Source organism: Haemaphysalis longicornis, unplaced genomic scaffold (assembly GCF_048455015.1).
Source record: "Haemaphysalis longicornis isolate Haplotype H1 unplaced genomic scaffold, Haemaphysalis longicornis Haplotype H1 scaffold_8, whole genome shotgun sequence".
NCBI lineage: Eukaryota > Metazoa > Arthropoda > Arachnida > Ixodida > Ixodidae > Haemaphysalis > Haemaphysalis longicornis.
The window spans coordinates 168,314,246-168,328,443 of NW_027526445.1; positions in this window are offsets into that span (position 1 = coordinate 168,314,246).

Here is a 14,198-nt window from a genome sequence, read left to right on the forward strand (position 1 = left end):
CTTTTTTTCCCGCACATTTGGTAATAGCTGCATTAAGCTCGGCAAGATTGAACTCTTCATCCATGCAGGGAATATTTGGGACACTGTATTCCCTATAGTTTGGTTGTGGACGGGGCGGGATATAAGTCTCACGGTTTTAAAGGAGCCATGAAGAGAAAATACAAGTTCGTTTTATTTGAAAGAACTAGGATTCAGCATCTCACTCAGCTCCACTAGAGCCACAAAAGATGTTTTTTAACGGAAAAAAAGCAAGAAGTATTTAAAATCTTTCAAATTTTGCGCCACAGTGACGTGTTATGAGCAGGAATGACGTCATAAGGGCCAACAATAAAACATAATTTTCAGTGCGTTAACTGCACGTTAGCATTCAAGTGATGCGGTCAAATGAAACTAGAGGCCCCATTACAGACGTCCAGTCATGTGTCGTCGCGACAGGTCAGTTAGGCGGCCGCCAATCGCACAAACAAGGTTCCGTGACGTCATCGAAAAGTTGCGGGAAATTGCCTAGGGGGTCGCCACGGCTTCACACGTTTTCTTTAATATCTACATTATTTGTTCGAAGATTGTGATGATATTGGTATCATTGTTATCGGGACGAAGCAGTCTTTCTAATAAACCCAACTTGTATTTTGTCTTCATGGCTCCTTTAAGAAATTCTTGGGGCTCGTCGTACTCTTTGATGAGTCGGTGTATTTTCTGTAGGGTTGAAGTTTTGGTGGTGGTTGGGTTAATAAGGGCTCGGCGTAGCGACCACGTTTTCTAAATACTCGTCATTCCGTGAAGTTTGGCGCAAGTTCTATGCCATTTTTGTGTATGTTTTTGTTGTTTACTCTTAAATATGTTTGTGGAGCCACATGTCTGGAGAAAAACCTTCTTCGGTAAATTTGACGCCGAGGTCTTCAGGTCTCAAACTATTTTGAAGTTGTGAATGGGGGCGAGTGTAGCGTTTCCCAGAAGGAGGACAGCACTTTTTGTGAAATTTAACTCGGCAGCTAAAAGTCGAGCATTGGACTTAAAACAGCCGTGAGGCTATCAGTGTCCCGGATAAAAATGGTGACGTCATCTGCGTACACAGACACTTTAACCGAGCCTTGTCCGGGCAAGGGGAGACCCGTAATTTTGGGGTCAGCAACGAGGTTTCTGATGAAGGGGTCTAGACATATGACAAAAACAAGCGACGACAAGGGGCATCCTTGTCTGACACCTCTATGAGTTGCAATTTCACCCCGTACCACACCACTCGATTCAGCCTCCCGGCCAAAGCAAAGTAGATATTGGGCAATAGTCTTATATACTTACAGCCAAATGTAAACGTCTAAGCCCGGGTATATGTTCATACTTGCCAACTTTATTGAACAAGAGCAAGACATTACGGAAATATAAGACAGGGAATTAGTACGCAAGTGATATTTACAGTGTTCCTTTATTAAAAATTGATGGGTGCTTGGTTTTTCCATAGCAAATGATATTCTACATGTACTGAAAACCGCCGCCTGCTGTTGCTCGCGCCACTTCCTGGCGGCATATAAAAAATCACGCAACAACAGCAAGTAAAGATGATGATGATTATGATGTCCTGAAACATTTAGGCACGCACCCACAAGAGGGGATTGGCCAGGGCTAAATCGGTTGTTCCACTAGCTAGGTTCCAAGTTCTGCTTGGAACGCACGTGGAGACGCCACGTGCGTTTCCAAGCCACGTGCGTGGCTTGGAAACGCCACGCAGTTCTATAAACGTTGAAGTCGGCTGCCTCGATTCAAGTGCGTCACCGCTGTACTGCAGCGCTGGCATCGAGAAACCCGGCCTGCAGCAGTGGAACGCGATAAATTCAAATCGCCTTGAGAGAGAGAGAGAATAAACGTTTATTTAAATCAACAGGGGGGGATTGTACTGAAGCTTGAAGGAAGCGTCCTCAGTCCAGGATGCCTTGAGCGCGGGAAGCACCGACAGTCCTTTGAGCCAGACGAAGCTGGTCGTTCAGGCTGGTGCTCGCCAAGGCGCTCTTCCAAAGCTCGACAGTGGAAAGTTGCAGGTTGGGAGGAACCAGTGGAGATTGGTCACATCCTCCTACCCTACGGCGTGGCATTCCGGGTTCTCCGCAAAATCGGCAAAGCGGGGAGTTCTGTCGGTCGAAAAGGTGAAGCCGGATAGGATGGGGGAATGTATTAGTCTGGAGAGCACGTAAATGACGTTCGTGCTCTCGGAGTAGAGATTTGTGTGGGGGAGCGAGTGTCTGACGCGACAGCCTGTAGTGCTGCGTGATCTCGGCGTAAGAGGTCAAGGGCTGCATGCGCTCGGGTTCGGCAACGCTGCTCTCGGCGCCCGCTAGGTGGGTCAATTCACGAGCGATGGCGTCCGCCACCTCGTTTCCAGGGATACCGTGATGTGCGGGAGCCCATACAATCCTGATTAGCCTCTTCAGGGGCTGGTGCTGAATGATGCGTAGAGTTGTTGTGTGAAGGCGTCCCCTAGCGAAATCCCCTAGCGAAGTCCCCTAGCATCCCCTAGCGAAATCCCGACAAGCCTGCTGCGAGTCGGTGACAATGACCGCTGCATTAGTTTGTACGACGGCGAGGGCGATTGCTACTTCCTCTGCTTGTATAGTATTGTCGCCGGCAAGCGAGAGGCTGCAACGGGGCTTGTTTTCGATGACTACGGTGGAAACCACCGCGGACCTACCCGGACAAGACGCCGCGTCCGTATACGCTGTTGTTGGTTGATTGCCATAGATCTTGTATATGGCTTTTTCTCTGCCTTCCCTCCTGTCGACGTGGTACACGGGGTGCATATTACGGGGCAGGGGGTTTACCGTGATGTTTTTACGGACTTCGTGCGGTAGGTTTCCCGTGAGCGCAGGCGGTTGGTCGAGTGGCGCCGAGAGCCTCAGGCGTGAGAGGATCGCCCTCCCCGTTTCCGTAACCCCCAGCCTCGCTCTTTGGTTGGTTAGATGAGCCTCAATTAGCTCCTCGGCAGTGTTGTGAATGCCGAGCCGAAGAAGTCTTTCGGTGGAGGTGGAGACCGGAAGTCCGAGTGGTTGTTTATAGACCTTGCGGGTCATCGTGTTGACCTTCTGTGTCTCGGTGATGTTGAGCAGAGCGTATGGCAACACGTATGTAATCCTCGACACGACAAAGGCCTGGACGAGCCGAAGCAGGTCCACCTCTCCCATGCCACGGGTTGTCGTGGCGATCCGGCGTATCATGTGAGTCACCTGATAGATTCTCTGAAGTCCGGCGTGCCTTGACAGCCTGGAATACAAGCAGCAAAGAACAAGAGCGGAAGAGATTTTAGTATTCATGTCCACATAAACAGCCTGTAACACCTCAAAAGGGCTCACTGCTCCGCAGTGGCAGGGCCACCATCAGCCAAGCCAGCGTCCAGGCGCGGAGCAAGGATAAGACAGGAGGGGGAAACGGAGCGTCCTGGGGCAGCCTGATAACGTCACAAGCGCTTGACAAAGTTATGTTTCCAGCATCTGCTGGCCAGCAAAGAAAGTGTGCAACCATTGCCACGGCTGGGCTACAGTGAACTAGAATATTCTAGTTCACTCTAGCTAGGTTAAAGCGGAGGCGCGCGTTCTGTTCGTGCATGCCCAGTTCAGCCCGGCTGTGGCCACGGAGCAGCCGTGGCATGTCGTAGGCATTTTTCCGGGCCGCTGAAACATTTCGTGGCCGAAGCGAGTGTGCGCGCCTTCCTGCGCTTACGTGGGTTGAAAGAGCCCGCCTTTGCGATTGTTTAGTTTTCGGTCTCCAATGAATGTGGCCAAATGCTTTAGCGAGGGAATGAATGGTGCTTTTTCTTTTAATGCCTAAGCAATCTCATCTTAGAATCACCACCAAAAAAGGGTACAGAGTATCGGAGCTCTTTTCTCCTATCGTTCCGTGCCGCCGTAGGTGCGGCAAATACGGAAAACAACGCGGGAATGCTGAAGAGCAAGCAGTCTTTCCATAATTTTCAGCAATGCGGCAGCCGTCAAAACTTCATCACCAAAAGTTGCTGCATCTTCCAAACAAACACAAACTCTATAGACTAGCAGTCTTAAACCATTGCAATTCAGGTTCTTAAACATTCTTAACTTTAGCGCTGTCCACTTGTACATGTTAGTGCAACTAATTGACACAAGACCACACCTGGCAAAAAAAAAACTGCGCAAAAAGAAAGTGTTAACACATGCTGGTTTGTTTTTGTGTCCCCTGCACTTATGGAGAACCAATGCATGCTTATACTTCAGAAAAGAGTGAATATTGGTATGTTTTGATGTGTTTACTGCGCATGGAAATAACCTTGGGAGAGGTGGCAATTGTATTTATTGTGCTACATCTCCCACTCACAGTTTGCACTAAAAATGAGAACGTCACTCCCCTGCCAAATGGCCGTGCTAAGATTCAAAATATCTTCATTTGTAGAGGAGGGTCACAGTAAGTATTGGCACTGTTCACAACATAACACGTTGTTCACAGATCAAGAAGGCCCCGTGTCTTCTTGAGGGGCCCTGCCTACTGTGCGTGGGCCTTCGGATTCCACTGGGGCTAGTGTATGGCTTGTAGTGCTTTCCTTAGTTTTCTTCATCCCGTACGTTGGCCCACAATATCTACCCCAGCGTTATGTTTGACCTCAAGCCACCTAGTTTTGGAAATAGGGTGTATTCACAGGGCCTTGGACCGCGCGGCGGCGCTACCTGCGCTCCACCGCGCGGCCACCAGGTTGCCCTCCGCCGCGCGGGCAGCGCGTTTCCCGATGCTAAACGTTGTTTGCGGCGTAGTGCTGGCAAGAACGTTCATGTGGACGGTGTTTTTCTCTGCGTGATTCGTGTGTTTGAGAATGCCTCATCGTAAAGAGTAGCCAGCATTGTTTTCGCTGCGAAATTCCGGATGCACTGTTCACGTCTCCTACAACCACAGACCCGAAGCAGGCCGAACGACAAAAGCAAGCGCGCCATTTTTCTTGTTTTTGTTGTTGTTGTTTCGAAGCAAAGGCCACGGCAGTGCTTGAAGACGGTATGATTTTGCGCGACGAATGCAACTGTCCGGTGGTTTGACAGGCGCAGCCAGCGGCGTGCATAACCCGGTCCGTTTTGACGATTTCGCGCTATCTCGGTGTCATCACCGTGCGCCGATTTTCTTATTTCCTCCGTTGCTTGAAGCGACCGTCGCGCGGGTTGAGAAAATTTCTTCACCGAAGGCTGCGAGGATATTTGATATGGTAGAGGCGTGTGAGAAGAGGAGCTGGTTTTACCGTACCACCCAGGCATGTTGCGTGCTTATTGAGGAGTATGAGAGAGGCTTAGGCGCTCTGGCGACAGTGTTCTGTGCGTTGAACGCACGAAGGTCGTCCAGTTTTGCTCCTAATGAAGCGGAAAAATAACGCACAGGGTCTGGGTGGAAACCCAGGCGAGGTAAGTACGTGTTAAAATTAGGTATGGTGGCGACGACAAAGATCCCACCGATGATTTTCAAGTCTTCCTTTCGGTAAAGACGAAGCGGAAATTATATGCAGAACAAGATTATGGAACACGCTTTGGCTTCTTCGAAAGTAGCGCAGAGACAAGTGACAAAGGCTGCTCTAGTTTGTCCCTGCATACGTTAACGTTTTAGCGTCCGCGCTGTTTTTGATGTAGTCAAGCTGTGTACCCAGCGTCAAGCTTAGTGTATGATCACGCTTGGTCATTAGAGAATAGTCGAAGGCGACGAAGAAGAACTGGATCAGTTTGGATGCCTGCAATTACCTAGGTAGCGATATTGCATGTACGCGTGCGTTCACCTCAACACTCGAAGTAGCCCATGTTGAGGCTGGGAGCCAAGTATGGTTCGTCTCATCCATAAAGTACGCCGGCTACCTTAATTTGTGAGCATTTTAAGTATGCGACTGTTTCAAACATGTGACGAGGTGCGAGGTGAAAGCTCCGACACCCATCGTCCCGGGACCCACCTGAATGAAACGGGCTTCAACAGATTCGGTACTGATTAGCCATATTATCGTTAATTTCTTTGGGAATTCGTCAAATGAAGACAGACAGCCATCAAGCACTGCCCTAGCCGTCGCATCGAAACAGCGAAAGGGAAAAAAATACACGGCGCGCTTGATTTTGTCGTGCGGCCTGCTTCGGGTCTGTGGTTGTAGGAGGTGAAAAAACCAGCGAAAAAGACGGAAGACGTAGAAGAGACGAGACAACACACACGCTGGACTAGCAACTGAAAATTTAATTGAAAAACAGAAACAACCAGAGAACGACCAAGCCTACGCATGCGCAACAAGTACGCACGTTCTGATAAAACGCTATCGAAATACACTTTTTTCCGCTCAGCTTTGTAGGAACGCGATCTCTTTATCGCTGAGGAAGATGGAAGAAACACTCACGCAATTTCCTTCTTCCTGTTGGCTGATGTAGAGCGATTCAATTATTTCCCTCTCTGTTTTTGTCCTGCCTCTTCCCAGAATCGTCACTCTTTGAAACTTGACCACACCCGTTTCATCAATCAGTTCACGAATGGCAGAGAACAGTTCGTCATGGGGCACAGAGTAAAACAAATCTTCGATGTCCACTGGCTCAGAGGCTAAATGCAGCGGGGTTTCCCAGCACAGTACTTACGGCAGTCGCTGAGTGCCTCCATGTTAAGCTTAAAAGGCAACAGAAAAGTGAACAAAGGCCTGATGAAAACAAAGAAAAAATAAAATTTCAAGTGATGCCTTACCTTCATAAAGTGTCACACAACTTAAAGAAAATTGCTTCGCGGCATGGTGTGCGATTAGCGTTTTCCGCGCCATGTAAGCTGTCTGGGTTGTGCACGCGCATTGAAAATGCGGGAAAAAAGAGAGGTGCGTGTAAAACGAAGCATGAAAAGCAATTCGTAAAGTGTGACGAAAGAGTCATTTACAACATTCCGTTGACGTGTGGTAAGGTATATATAGGCCAAACAGGTCGATGCATCAACGACCGGTTACGAGAGCACTGCGCGTTGATCAGAGGGCAAGGAGCCGGTCATCTTTCTTATCACTGTCGTCAGTGCAAACGTCAGGGCAAATGTGAGGCTTTGTTTGAAAGAGGGACGATTCTGGGAAGAGGCAGGACAAAAACAGAGAGGGAAATAATTGAATCGCTCTACATCAGCCAACAGGAAGAAGGAAATTGCGTGAGTGTTTCTTCCATCTCCCTCAGCGATAAAGAGATCGCGTTCCTACAAAGCTGAGCGGAAAAAAGTGTATTTCGATAGCGTTTTATCAGAACGTGCGTACTTGTTGCGCATGCGTAGGCTTGGTCGTTCTCTGGTTGTTTCTGTTTTTCAATTAAATTTTCAGTTGCTAGTCCAGCGTGTGTGTTGTCTCGTCTCTTCTACGTCTTCCGTCTTTTTCGCTGGTTTTTTCACCTTCAAAATGTACCAACTGGCCCAGCAAGCTGCACTTCTTCGGTTGTAGGAGACCAGCGCAGTCCGGATTTTTGAAGCGAGACCAATGCTAGCTACTCGTTACGACGAGGCATTCGCAAACCCACGAATCACGCAGAAAAAACACCGTCCACGCGAACGTTCTTGCCAGCAGCAGGCCGCAAACCACGTTTCGCGTCGGGAAACGCGCGGCCGGCACGGCGGAGTGCAACCTCAAACATGGCGTCCTCGCCGCCCCGCAGGTAGCGCCGCCGCGCGCGGCGCAAAGCCCTGTGAATACACCGCATACCTATGAGATGAAACAGAAGTCATGTTGCATGGTCTCTTCGAATTTTGTAGCACTGACAAGTAAAACTACTCACGAGAGTTTTCCAGGTGACCTATCTTTGCGGAAGCATTTTTAAATTAGACAAAATGTTTAGATTACAAACTTTCTTGCCCTCGAAGCATAACCATATCGTTCCACGAGTGCGTGATTGCTATAGTACTGTGATGACTTTTCTGGCAGTACTACCCCGTAAGTAGCAGAGACGTCGAGACGTGAAAAGATGACTTTAAAAGCACGCGAACATAATTGCAATGTCAGCAAAATGTGGAAGTATTACCTGTAGATGAAGATTCTTTTCTCGTGCTCCAGGTCAGCCACAGGGTATGGCCGCATCAAGTAGGGCTTCAAGCCAAAACCCTTCATTCCTCCCAATGACATGGGGAGCAGAAACGGGTGAATGAGGCAGTGGGGCCGGTGGAGGGAGATAATTTTGCTTCCAGCTCTTCCCACAGCTTTGTCTTCATTCACACCCCACTGTCGTTCAGTCGCCCATTCTTTCCCACATCAACAAAAATGAAGTTCAGTTCCGCATCTACAAGAGCCACCAGCACGATGCTGAAGGTGCCCTTGTAGTTGCAGAACTGAGCGCCACTCTGTGGAGGGGGCTGTATCACGACGTGCTTCCCGTCAAGTTCTCCAACACAATGCGGAAACTGCCACAGGTCCTCGAACCCTTGTGCCACAGCGAGCATTCCGCATGTGTTTGGGACACCTTCAACGCAAGCACAGCTGAGACCACAGCGCTGAACTTGTGACTAATTTATTGAAAGGCAAACTTGTACATAAATACAGTAGAACCCTGCTGATACGTTCTCGGTTCATACGATTTCCCGGTTATTACACTCTCAATTGTGAACACTAAAAATTCCCCATATACGTTTCTTACCGGATAGTACGTTTTTCTGGCTAGTGCGTTTCTCCCTCGTGTTTTTCTTCACATGTGTTAACAAGGTTCTACTGTACTATCACTAACACTGACATGATAAAACCCGCGACAATATACTGAAGTATGTTCTAAACAAAAGAATGCACAATACCTACAAGGCGTGAAAATTGACAGTTAAGTTGCCGGAGTGATTCAAAAATGAAAATTCACTCTCACGCGAAGCCACCAAGGGCACATGCTAAGAAAGAATGAAATGGAAAAAAAGGTGTGCTGTGAATGAGCCTGTCCTCGGTAGCTATGCACGATAGTCAGTTTCCATTTCTGCATCCCCCTGAAAAGTCAAGTCAATCCGCCTCTTTCATTGCGGTGTGCTGCCACCTAGCGTGCCTAGCGGAAGTTGAAGCTGTAGGGTTTGTCGGCGTTTCCTCCGGCTGCGTTCTCGTTGTATGCACGGCAATCCCGCATTACGGCGAGGAGCAGCCGAAGTTTTTCTACTGTGTTGGTGTTATAACGCCTTAAGATGACAGCCCCTGGTCATCACATAATACCAGGCGGCTTCTTATCACTGAATGAGGGCTGGCAGAGAAATCTCGGACAGATCCGTGTGCCGTCCGAGTAGCAGAGCGAGCACTGCTTGGAGTCGTCTGGCATGAAGTGCGATCGCCAGCTCAACAAAGGCCGGAAGTTCACAAAATGCCTTTAAGCGCTGCACACATGTACGATTGGTACACGCTATTCGCATGCGACTGATCGTTATGACTGTCACCACGACTAGTCATACGCGTGAATTGTGAATTTGAGACCGCCCGATGCGCGCATGAAATGCGTCGTAGGTGTCGCTCCGCCCACTGTTTTTGCTCCGTGGTCAACTACGATGATCGCTGAGCTGAATTTGTAGATTCTGCGCGTTTGTTCGCAAGAAATGGATAAATCAAGCAATCGTGAAGCGTTTTCTGCCTTCGGAAACAGTCCGCGCACACGCCGGCCGCGCCTACCAGCTCGGCACACTCAGCGGCTCGAACCGGCGCCGACTGCGCAGACCACGGTAGCAACCGCGCTTGTCGCTGCTCTTCTGAATCAATCTGATCGCTAAAAAGTTCCACATGCGAGAAAGTAGGTGTTAGTGTGGTGAAAAATTGTGGTAGGGATTGTTGTCAGGGCTTATTTTAAAAGCGGCGATCAGATATATCTGCCGCGTTGCAAGCCTAAGCTGACCGGTCGCCGCGGCGCGCGGTGCGCCGAGCGGCCGAGAGATGGCGATACCTGCGCGGAAGCATCCAAACAGGCTACGCAGATGACTTGGTCACCGATCGCTCAAACGGCAGTTATAACTTAGAGTTCCACATGCGAGAAAAGGGATGATAGTGTAGTGAAAAGTTGTGTTGCGGATTGTCATTCGCAGTTGCACAGATAGCAGCGATCAATCACCCGAGCCGACGCGAGCGACGCAAGCCGCCGTAGCCGATCGCGTGCGGCCGACGGGAAGCAATAGAAGCCGACACCGTTCCCTTTTCGGCACTCCGAGTTAGAGCGGAACGCAGCACAAGTTGTGGGCATTGTTCCGCGTACAACGAGCACACACAAAAAATCAAACCATGTAAATACAACCACGACCCCTTCCCGCTTGTGCGGGAGCTGTGGGGAATGTCGTCTGCTGCCCCTACTGGACTGCTTAGGGACTTGGCCGCTAGGGGATTGCGCATGCGCATTGGGGTTGTGAAAGAGGCGGATTGCCAAGCCTTGTAGGTTTTTTGTGCTGCTTGCGGTCATGATCCGAGTATGATGTTGGTATGAGATGATGTCGTGTTAATCGCAGTATTTATCAGGGTGTCATACTAGAACTGAACACCAGAACCAAACCGGTATTCTCTTGCAACTGCACCAGAACCCGAACCGTTATTTTTTGAGCACACTAAACCCAAACTGGAACTGTAGCAAAAGAAGAAATGACGATTTATTTGATTGATTGAAGGGTTTAACGCGCCGACGCAACGCAGGCGATGAGGCGCGCCGTAGTGGAGGGCTCCGGATTAATTTTGACCGCCTGGGGATCTTTAACGTGCGCCGAAATCTCGTACACACGGGCGTTTTTGCTTTTCGCCTCCATCAGAAAAGCGGCCGCCGCGGCTGGGAATCGAACCCGCGACCTCGTGCTCAGCAGCGCAACGCCGTAGCCACTGAACCACCGCGGGGGGTCGAAGAAATGACGGTTACCAATTCACCACGAAATGGTTATGGTTCGACCAACCGCTTTTAATGCGCAATCAACGCCATTCAGAGTTTTTCTTTTTCACACACCATCAATTTTTTAACTTCTCGCGCACTTTCCCCCTTAGATCAGTCAACACTAGGGGCATTTTTTTTATCTGAACTGGCGCAGATTAGTGCACTGTCGTGCAGACCAGTGTCGAGTGCTACAGAAGATATTGTTACGTGACGGCAGGACGCAGGAAATGAACCATGGAAGATGCGAGTGATGTATTTACACTATACTACACGATGTCGGCCATGAGGAAGCCCGCCCAGCGTGGTCTTCGTCTTCTTCTCTGGAAATTGCAGATTGCTCTCTAGCTGCTTCTTTCCGTGACAATATCAATAAGTAAAAAAATATGAACATATGCAGCACTGCTCGCACTGGCGCAGCCGGTCACAGATAAAAAAAAATACCTCTACTATCAACACTCCCTTCATCGTTACAACACGAGGAGTGGTATACGCACCAATGGTGCAATGGTATGCTGGCAGTGCAAGCAGTTTGAAAGGCTGAGGAAACGAAATGTACCACCCTCGGCAGCTGCATGCAAGGCGATATAAGACCTCGAGTGTGCCCCACCCACGCTGCGACTGTGTAAGGGCTTTCGGGCCGCAAGATTGCTGCACTGTGCAATGGCGAAGGCCAACACCCAAAATGTGCATACTTTACGCATTTAATTATTTAAAAAAAAAAATTGCACACCAGGAACTAGCGAATACTTGACAAGTGTTATCCTCAATAACTGCTCAGTGGCTGTTAGCTGCTGACCACAAGGATGCGGGGGTTATAACCTCACCCAGCTTCAGTTTTTCTTACGTAGACGAAAAACAAAAACTTCCACCTGTCGAGATCTTGACGCACGTTAAAGATATCCAGGTGGTTTAATTGTTTAGCTGGTCTCCAATATACGGTGTGCCTCATAGCACAATCCTGAGTAGCTTCAGGGTATCAAACACACCAATATGTTTTGGGAAGTGGGTTTCACTTTTAACCACAAACATTTTTTTCGCACTTCAATAGTAATATAACTCCCCGAAACAGTTCGCAAAGCTGTTTGGCTTGTGGTTTAATCAAACCGGAACTGAACCAGAGCAAATAAATTCACCCAAACCAGAACTAACCGAACTGACATTTTTTCCTGCTTGTTTTCTGAACTGGCCCTCAAGGCTTTCAAACACACGATATTTTACACAATGTGCAAAATATCAACACATGCATAGGTACAGTCGGTAAAACGCTTGTCTATAACAGCGATTTCAACTTCAACCAGCTATGCTCGTTCCAAACATGTCGGAGGCAAAAGCGAAGGGCTAAGACTTCACAATTCCGCAGTAGTTTTATTCAAATCCCGCTCCGGCGGGGCTGGAGAGGGCTGAGAGTACGAAAGCTGTGTTATAGACAAGCCTTTTACCGGCTGTACCTTCAAGAAATCCCGTGCGAGGACCGTTTACAGTGCCCGGTACACCTCAGACACAATCCCGGAAGTGGTGTAGTGGGCACGTAGAATGCGTACTGGAGAGACATCTGGCTGTCCCCTGTGAAGAAACGTCCATTGTTTTCGCAGTGGTTTCATGTACCTCGACATGGTAAAAAGTGCACTAGACAGGGACACAAGAAAAGACAGTGACACGGGACGAGCGCTAAACATCAACTGAGGCTTTATTGACAAGAAAGTCTATATACATACACACAAATGCGCAGAAACACTAAAAAGATACATAAGGCGCAGCTTTCACAGAACATGTGATTGACGCTGTAGATAGGCTTTTTCTTTTGCGTGCAAAGCCAGCGACGGAGTGCTTACGCATTCTTTTTCCTTGACAATGCAGAACGCCTCAAAGATTTCCCTTTGTAGTTGCGTCCTAAAGCTGCGCAGGACGCGTGTTTCCTGAAAGTCAGGCGTGCAAGTGCACCGCCGGCCGTGATCTGCCAAATGTCCTCCCCCCGCCAATGAGTTTACGGCTGCGCGGTGCTCTCTCAGTTTTTCATTAGAGAGTTTTAGCATAGCAGCTCCCGTACGCTACGCTAAGGTTAGCGGGTAGCGGGACCGGACTGCGCATGCGCGCGCAGGGAGTGCGAGGAGGTTGCCCCTCAGCGGAGGGAAAGAGCGGGCATGGCGAAGGCAGGCCGCGCGGAACTAATCCACCCCACCGTGACGAATTTGCTCTCCCCAGTCGCTCCCCGCTACCCGCCGCCGTAGCGTTAGCGGACGGAGCACGCTATGCTAAAACTCTCTGTTAATGCAGCGTCCGGTCTGTCCGACGTAGCATTTTCCACAATCTAGTGGAATCCTGTACACCACACCTACTTTACATTCCACACTTGGCAGATCACTGCCGGCGGTGCACTTACAAAGAGAAATCTTCGAGGCGTTCTGCATTATAGAGGAAAAACAACGCGGAAGCACTCCGTCGCTGGCTTTAAACACAAAAGAAAAAGCCTATATACAGCGTCAATCACATGTTATGTGAAAGCTGCGCCTTATGTATCTTTTTAGTGTTTCTGCGCATTTGTGTGTACGTATATAGCCTTTCTTGTCAATAAAGCCTCAGTTGAGGTTTAGCGCTCGTCCCGTGTCACTGTCTTTTCTTGTGTCCGCGTCTAGTGCGCTTTTTACCATTTCGAAGTCGTATCACCAACTAGCCCAAATTTCTGCGTTGAATAGTTTCATGTACCGCAACAATGCAGTATGCGGTGAACTTTTTTATTTGTTGGCGGCCCTGAATTAATTTTCAAATTTATCAACCGGCAAGATGCCCTGGCTCTGTTTAACGAAATCTTAGACAAGTAGCTCGAGCATATGTTGTTAAAGGTGAGCGCATGTGAAGGCGTTAAAGGTGAAGACGTCGGCTCAAAGATGGTAAAAGTGCACCGATGTTGCAGTTGATGTCATATAATAGCAGAATTACATGCCCCTGTGTATGTAGACTCGCAGTTTAAACACTAGATTTTCTTGTTCACAAAGGATGCGCGCTGCTTTTTCGCCAGCGAGGAAGAAGCTACCACTTGGTGCCCGCCGCACTCGCGTTAGAGAGTATTGCGGCAGACGTTCGAAACTAGCAAACAGCAACTGATCAAGCAGACAGAGGAGGTAGGCGTAGTGAAATTGCCGTACCAGCTCGGCAGTGCGCGGCCTGAACTCTGTCACCGTGAAACTTGCTAAGATTCCCTTATTTCGGTTCTTTCGCGTCAGGGAATTGGCAGCTCTTTGGGCTGCAAGTTTGAGAGGACATATGGATGGAAGACTGTGCAGTGAGTTCCCTAAAATAATATTGCATGAGATTACGTCGCAATGCGTGGCCTCTTTTAAATGCAGAGCATTTCTTTAACTCACGATGTCACCCGTT